Genomic DNA, 7,962 nt, shown 5'->3' with positions numbered 1-7,962 from the left:
TCACTCTGCACCCAGAACATGAAAACCTGAGAGAGAAATCCAGATATTGAAGGGTGACGACACAGAGCAGCATTTCCATACCCCCTTCAACCCATCCTCTCCACAGCTGACCCTTCCCCCCCCACCCCCCCAGTATTCATGCTGAGACCTTTTCCACTCTCCCCCTCAGTTTAAAACTGACACACTCCTTCCTCTACACACTCACGGACCAATCCAAGGGTCTGCCCCTTTCCCTCTCTGCTCCCCTGTCACCCATTTCCCCACTTTCCCTTCATTTCACTAGCGACTATCTCTGGAACATCACCCACTCCCACCCAGCTGCACCCAGTGCCTTATCTCTGCCGCTATCATCTCCACACTTGGTAACTCCAACACCTTCCTCACTCAGCACCTCATATCAACAAATAAGCTTCTTCCAGGATACGGCGGATTTAGCAATCTTGTTTTTAAGAAGCAGAAATCACACGTTTGGTGCAGCGCTGGGTGTAAAACAGGCGGCTGATCGGCTAATGCCTGCTTCATGTCCGGTGATCAAGTGCCGATTGCAGCCAGGAGATGGAGATGTGGAGCTGTACTGAGCCCAGTCAAGTTTTACAGAGCAGCCTCTCCCGTTGCTGGGTACCTGGGACTGGCGGCTACACCAAAATGAGGAAATGCTGCAGCGCCTGGCTAATTCAGGCAGGACCTTCCGTCACGGCTGAGAGACAACCGGATCAGAAAAAAAAAGGAGGGAAAAATAAACATGAGGCTGGGCCTCCCACTGCCGTGTTTCCTGTCTCGATCCGAGTGAGACCCTCTCAGGAAATCCCACCCTGCCCACTCTCTACAATGTTCCCAAAAATTCCCAGGCTGCGAGCGTGAAATTCCCCAGTTTGGGATCTTCATGTTTGTCAGGAGAACTCGATTTAAAAACCTGGACCTGCTTTCCCCAGTACAGAGAGGAGGTTAAATGGGCTGAAAAGCCTTAAAACTCTCTGCAGTGGGTGTGAAGGTGTGAAATGTGCCTCTGGACTGTGTCTGGGACACACTCCAGTCAGAACCCAGTGTTAGATTATCCAAGGCAGTGCCCTAGGTCTGTGTCAAACCCTTACTCCAGCCCCTGCTCTTGGATTTGGATCAAACAATTTATATTTACACACATTTATACAAGTTATATTTACACACATTTATACAATTTATATTTACACATATTTATACAATTTATATTTACACAGAGTCTTTAGTAAAATGGCCCAAAGTGCTTGAGGAGGATATGATCAAATTGAATTTGACACTGAACCACATTAGGAGATATGGGGACAGGTCATTAACAGTTTGATCGCAGAGTATTGAAGGAGGAAGGTGAGGCCAAGAGGTGGAGGGAATTCCGGAGCTTAGTGTCGAGTTGTTAAAAAATTCATTCACGGGATGTGGGTGTCACTGGCTGGGCCCAGCATTTATTGCCCATCCCTAGTTGCCCCTTGAGAAGATGGTGGTGAGCTGCCTTCTTCAACCGCTGCAGTCCATGTGGTGTAGGTACACCCACAGTGCTGTTAGGGAGGGAGTTCCAGGATTTTGTCCATGTGGTGTAGGTACTCCCACAGTGCTGTTAGGGAGGCAGTTCCAGGATTTTGTCCATGTGGTGTAGGTACACCCACAGTGCTGTTAGGGAGTTCCAGGGTTTTGACCATGTAGTGTAGGTACACCCACAGTGCTGTTAGGGGGGGAGTTCCAGGATTTTGTCCATGTGGTGTAGGTACACCCACAGTGCTGTTAGGGAGGGAGTTCCAGGGTTTTGTCCATGTGGTGTAGGTACACCCACAGTGCTGTTAGGGAGGGAGTTCCAGGATTTTGTCCGTGTGGTGTAGGTACACCCATAGTGCTGTTAGGGAGGGAGTTCCAGGATTTTGACCCAGCGACAGTGAAGGAACGGCGATATATTTCCAAGTCAGGATGGTGAGTGGCTTGGAGGGGAACTTCCAGGTGGTGGTGTTCCCATGTGTCTGCTGCCCTTGTCCTTCTAGATGGGAGTGGTCGTGGGTTTGGAAGGTGCTGTCGAAGGAGGCTTGGTGAATTCCTGCAGTGCATCTTGTAGATGGTACACACACTGCTGCTACTGTGTGTCGGTGGTGGACGGAGTGAATGTTTGTGACCTCTCCCCGGGCGAGGTCCCCTAATTTGTTATGCTCCTGGGTGAGGAGGGATGAACTGGCTCCCTTTCTTTATTTAACCCCCTTGGTTGGTTACAAGGTTAATTAAAAAAGGATCCCTTCCCTTGTAGATACCTTTTCCCAGTCCAAGTGTTTTTATGTTTTAAAAAGGAGCAATTTTAACCAGGGTGCATTGAGTCAAAGAAAGGGCGAGTTTATTAGTTACTAAAATGTGAGGGAAAAAAATAAAAACACTACATACATACAGATTAGAAATGAGAAGCTGAGTCCAAAAGTAAAAGTTAAAAAAGATATACAAATCAGTCTTTGGCTTGTCTGTGAGGAGTAGATGGTGAAATGTTGCAGCCGTTAAGTTGGGTGATTCCGGTAGCGCTGACTTTGGCAGTTGAGCAGTTGGTTTGGAGATTCTTGGTTCTGCAGGTTAGTTGAAAGGACTTGTCCTGTTTCCTTTTTAATTGTGGCTTTGCTGACTTGTACTTGCCTCCAGCAATCAGGGAGAGACTTATACCTGCAAGATCAGGGATGCTGAGTGGATGTTCTTCAGCTGTGAACTTCACAGCACACACTAACACACCAGACTAACACACAGAGACCAGGGTTGCAGTTGGCTTTTTAACCCTTGTTCTTGTGTATTCCTGGAAGGGAAAAAACAAACAGGCCTTTCTCCCAGAATCTACTCACTTCCAACTAAGATCATTTCCACATTCTGAGATAGAACTGAACAGGAGGTGGTTTCTGCTGAGATGATAATCAGTCTCCATTATCTCTACAACCACAGGAGGTTCCGTTTCTGCAATGCATCATTCCCTGTTGTTAAGTCTGGAATGGAAGGAGTATGTAAATTATCCAGCCCCACTACTCCGCAGGCTATACCATTAATTTAAATGTTTAATTTTCTCACTGGGATGGCCAATTGTTTACCTATACCTCTAGTACCAAGAAGAAAAGAGACTCTGACCAGGCTTGTCTCAAAAAAACTCTGAATGATTCATTTATTTTAAAACACAACTTCTCTAAACAAGTTGCCTGTACCAGTTAACACACAAGTGTAATTGGGAAGTATAACTGTCCATCTCTTCCTAAAGAATTCCCCCAGCACACATGCAGATAAACAAGGGACAGAGTCTCTTTGCAGAGATGGGCTTTGGAGGATAGGCATTATAAAATGAAGGATAAAGGCCACAGGGTCTCGACGCTGTCGCCCTGGAGTTGTCTTGTGTGGAGACACTGGTCCCGGTGGACGTCTGGAAGTTCTCACCGCTGGACTCGGCTTCTCAGGTCCAAATGCAGACTAGTTACACTGAGATTACACTGAAATTACACTCAATTACAGGATAGGGTGGTGGAGGGAGTAAATGTTTGTGGATGTGGTGCCAATCAAGAGGCTGCTTTGTCCTGGATGGTGTTGAGCTTCTTGAGTGTTGTGGGAGCTGCACTCATCCAGGCAAGTGGGGAGTATTCCATCACACTCCTGACTTGTGCCTTGTAGATTGTGGACAGGCTTTGGGGAGTCAGGAGGTGAGTTACTCACTGCAGGATTCCCAGCATCTGACCAGCTCTTGTAGCCACAGTATTTATATGGCTGGTCCAGTTCAGTTTCTGGTCAATGGTAACCCCCAGGATGTTGATAGTGGGGGATTCAGTGATGGGAATGCCATTAAACATCAAGGGGCGATGGTTAGATTCTCTCTTGTTGGAGATGGTCATTGCCTGACACTTGTGTGGTGTGAATGTTACTTGCCACTTGTCAGCCCAAGCCTGGATATTGTCCAGGTCTTGCTGCATTTGGACATAGACTGCTTCAGTATCTGAGGAGTTATGAATAGTGCTGAACATTGTGCAATCATCAGTGAACATCCCCACTTCTGACCTTATGATGGAAGGAAGGTGATTGATGAAAATGATGGTGGATCCAGTGGATACGGTGCTGGTGAGTTGGACAATACGGACGGTGAGAATCCCTTCATGGTTTGGAGGGGGAAGGGAAGGGTGAGAGCAGAGGCCTGGGAGATATGTCAATCGCGGTGGGGGCCCTGTCAGCCATAGTGCATGAGGTGGGGAGGGAGGAGGGGGAATCTCTGCTTGTGGGATTAGGAAGGCACATTCATCCCGAAACGCTTTCATTCCTCCCGGGGTTTTGGGAGAATCACATGGTTGGGAATCTGACCCAGCCCAGGAAAAGGGGCGGAGCCTGAGCCGAACCAATCAACAGCTGCTGGGGGTGGGAGCAATTCCGGGAGGGAGGGAATAGTCCGTTTCCATAGCGTCTGGGCAAATGGTCACTGTCATAGGACAGCGTCCATCTGAAAAATCATTTCATCACTTTCAGAATTGATATTTACAATCAAAACCAGGAAATAAAAATATCATTAATTCCCCCAATGGTCAGCTGCCCAGAACCAGCTCCCACCGTCCAGGGGAGAAGGGAACCTGCTCCGTTCAGAACCAGCTCCCATCGTCCAGGGGAAAAGGGAACCTGCTCCCTACAGAACCTGCTCCCTCCATCCAGGTGGAGAAGGGAACCTGCTCCCTCCAGAGACACTGAATCCCGGCCAACTCAGTCCCCAGCCTGGAAACCCGACTGGGAAATACTGCAAATCCCCAGGCCCATCACCAGCTGCGGAGAGAGAAGACAGGATTATATTCCAGGAATAAACCCCGGATCAGTGTCGGGCTGGTGAAGGGGGAAGGAATATTTGCTGGTGAATTGTCGAGAGGGTGTTAGAGTGTAGAGTGAGCAACAGGAACATGAGTGGGAGCAGGGAGTGGGTGGGTGAGCAGGGAGTGGGTGGGTGGGCAGGGACTGGGTGAGCAGGGGGTGGGTGGGTGAGCAGGGGGTGGGTGGGCAGGGAGTGGGTGGGTAAGCAGGGGGTGGGTGGGCAGGGAGTGGGTGGATGGGCAGGGAGTGGGTGGGTGGGCAGGGAGTGGGTGGGTGGGAAGGGAGTGGGCGGGTGAGCAGGGAGTGGGTGGGTGGGCAGGGAGTGGGTGGGCAGGGAGTGGGTGGGTGGGCAGGGAGTGGGTGGGTGGGTGGGCAGGGAGTGGGTGGGCAGGAAGTGGGTGGGTGGGCAGGGAGTAGGTGGGTAGGCAGGGAGTGGGTGGCTGGGCAGGGAGTGTGTGGGTGGGCAGGGAGTGGGTGGGTGGGCAGGGAGTGGCTGGGTGGGCAGGGAGTGTGTGGGTGAGCAGGGAGTGGGTGGGTGGGAAGGGAGTGGGTGGGTGGGCAGGGAGTGGGTGGGTGGGCAGGGAGTGGGTGAGCAGGGAGTGGGTGAGTAGGGAGTGGGTGGGCAGGGAGTGGATGGGTGGGCAGGGAGTGGGTGGGAGAGCAGGGAGTGGGTGGGAGAGCAGGGAGTGGGTGGGCAGGGAGTGGTTGGGTGAGCAGGGAGTGGGTGGGTGGGCAGGGAGTTGGTGGGTGGGCAGGGAGTAGGTGGGTGGGAAGGGAGTGGGTGACCAGGGAGTGGGTGGGTGGGCAGGGAGTGGGTGGGTGGGCAGGGATTGGGTGGGTGAGCAGGGAGTGGTTGGGTGGGTAGGGAGTGGGTTGCAGGGAGTGGGTGGGTGAGCAGGGAGTGGGTGGGTGAGCAGGGAGTGGGTGGGTGAGCAGGTAATGGGTGGGCAGGGAGTGTGTGGGTGAGCAGGGAGTGGGTGGGTGGGCAGGGAGTGGGTGGGTGGGTGGGCAGGGAGTGGGTGGGTGGGCAGGGAGTGGGTGGGCAGGAAGTGGGTGGGTGGGCAGGGAGTAGGTGGGTAGGCAGGGAGTGGGTGGCTGGGCAGGGAGTGTGTGGGTGGGCAGGGAGTGGGTGGGTGGGCAGGGAGTGGCTGGGTGGGCAGGGAGTGCGTGGGTGAGCAGGGAGTGGGTGGGTGGGAAGGGAGTGGGTGGGTGGGCAGGGAGTGGGTGGGTGGGCAGGGAGTGGGTGAGCAGGGAGTGGGTGAGTAGGGAGTGGGTGGGCAGGGAGTGGATGGGTGGGCAGGGAGTGGGTGGGAGAGCAGGGAGAGGGTGGGAGAGCAGGGAGTGGGTGGGCAGGGAGTGGTTGGGTGAGCAGGGAGTGGGTGGGTGGGCAGGGAGTTGGTGGGTGGGCAGGGAGTGGGTGGGTGGGAAGGGAGTGGGTGACCAGGGAGTGGGTGGGTGGGCAGGGAGTGGGTGGGTGGGCAGGGATTGGGTGGGTGAGCAGGGAGTGGTTGGGTGGGTAGGGAGTGGGTTGCAGGGAGTGGGTGGGTGAGCAGGGAGTGGGTGGGTGAGCAGGGAGTGGGTGGGTGAGCAGGTAATAGGTGGGCAGGGAGTGTGTGGGTGAGCAGGGAGTGGGTGGGCAGGGAGTGGGTGGGTGAGCAGGGAGTAGGTGGGTGGGAAGGGAGTGGGTGGGGGGCAGGGTGTGGGTGGGTGGGCAGGGAGTGGGTGGGTGGCCAGGGAGTGGGTTGGTGGGCAGGGAGTGGGTGGATGGGCAGGGAGTGGGTGTGTGGGCAGGGAGTGGGTGGGCGAGCAGGGATTGGGTGTGTGGGCAGGGAGTGGGTGGGTGAGCAGGGAGTGTGTGGGTGGGCAGGGAGTGGGTGGGTGAGCAGGGAGTGGGTGGGCAGAGAGTGGGTGGGTGGGCAGGGAGTGGGTGAGCAGGGAGTGGGTGGGTGAGCAGGGTGTGGATGGGTCGGCAGGGAGTGGGTTGGTGGGCAGGGAGTGGGTGGGAGGGCAGGGAGTGGATGGGTGAGCTGGGAGTGGTTGGGTGTGCAGGGAGTGGGTGGGCAGGGAGTGGGTGGGTGAGCAGGGAGTGGGTGGAACAGCAGGGAGTGGGTGGGTGGGCAGGGAGTGGGTGGGTGAGCAGAGAGTGGGTGGGCAGGGAGTGGGTGGGTGAGCAGGGAGTAGGTGGGTGGAAAGGGAGTGGGTGGGTGAGCAGGTTGTGGGTGGGTGGGCAGGGAGTGGGTGGGTGGGAAGGGAGTGGGTTGGTGGGCAGGGAGTGGGTGGGTGGGCTGGGAGTGGGTGGGTGGGCAGGGAGTGGGCAGGTGGGCAGGGAGTGTTTGGGTAGAGATTGGGTGGGTGGGCAGTGTGTGGGTGGGCAGGGAGTGGGTGGGAGGGCAGGGGATGGGTGGGCAGGGAGTGGGTGGGTGGGCAGGGAGTGGGTGGGTGGGCAGGGAGTAGGTGAGCTGGGAGTGGGTGGGTGGGCAGGGAGTGAGTGAGAATGGAGTGGGTAAGTGGGCAGGGCGAGGGTGGGTGGGCAGGGATAGTTGGGTGGGCAAAGCAGTGGGTGGGTGGGCAGGGAGTGGGTGGGTGGGCTGGGAGTGGGTGTGTGGACAGGGAATGGGTGGGCAGTGAGATGTTGGGTGGGCAGGGAGTGGGTGGGTGTGCAGCGAGTGGGTGGGTGGGCAGGGAGTGGGTGGGTGAGCAGGGACTGGGTGGGTGGGCAGGGAGTTGGTGGGTGGGCAGGGAGTGGGTGTGCAGGGAGTGGGTGGGTGAGCAGGGAGTGGGTGGGCAGGGTGTGGGTGGGTGGGCAGGGAATGGGTGTGCAGGGAGTGGGTGGGTGGGCAGGGAGTGGTTGAGCAGGGAGTGGGTGGGTGGGCAGGGAGTGGGTGAGTGGGCAGGGAGTGGGTGAGCCTGGAGTGGGTGGGTGGGCAGGGACTGGGTGGCTGAGCAGGGAGTGGGTGGTTGGTCAGGGAGTGGGTGGGTGGGCAAAGCTGTGGGTGCTTGGGCAGAGAGTGGGTGGGTGGGCAGGGAGTGGGTGGGTGGGCTGGGAGTGGGTGGGTGGGCAGGGAGTGGGTTGGTGGGCTGGGAATGGGTGGGTGGGCAGGGAGTGGGCAGGTGGGCAGGGAGTGTTTGGGTAGAGATTGGGTGGGTGGGCAG

Source organism: Cetorhinus maximus, chromosome 21 (assembly GCF_964194155.1).
Source record: "Cetorhinus maximus chromosome 21, sCetMax3.hap1.1, whole genome shotgun sequence".
NCBI lineage: Eukaryota > Metazoa > Chordata > Chondrichthyes > Lamniformes > Cetorhinidae > Cetorhinus > Cetorhinus maximus.
This window is presented reverse-complemented; position numbering follows the sequence as displayed.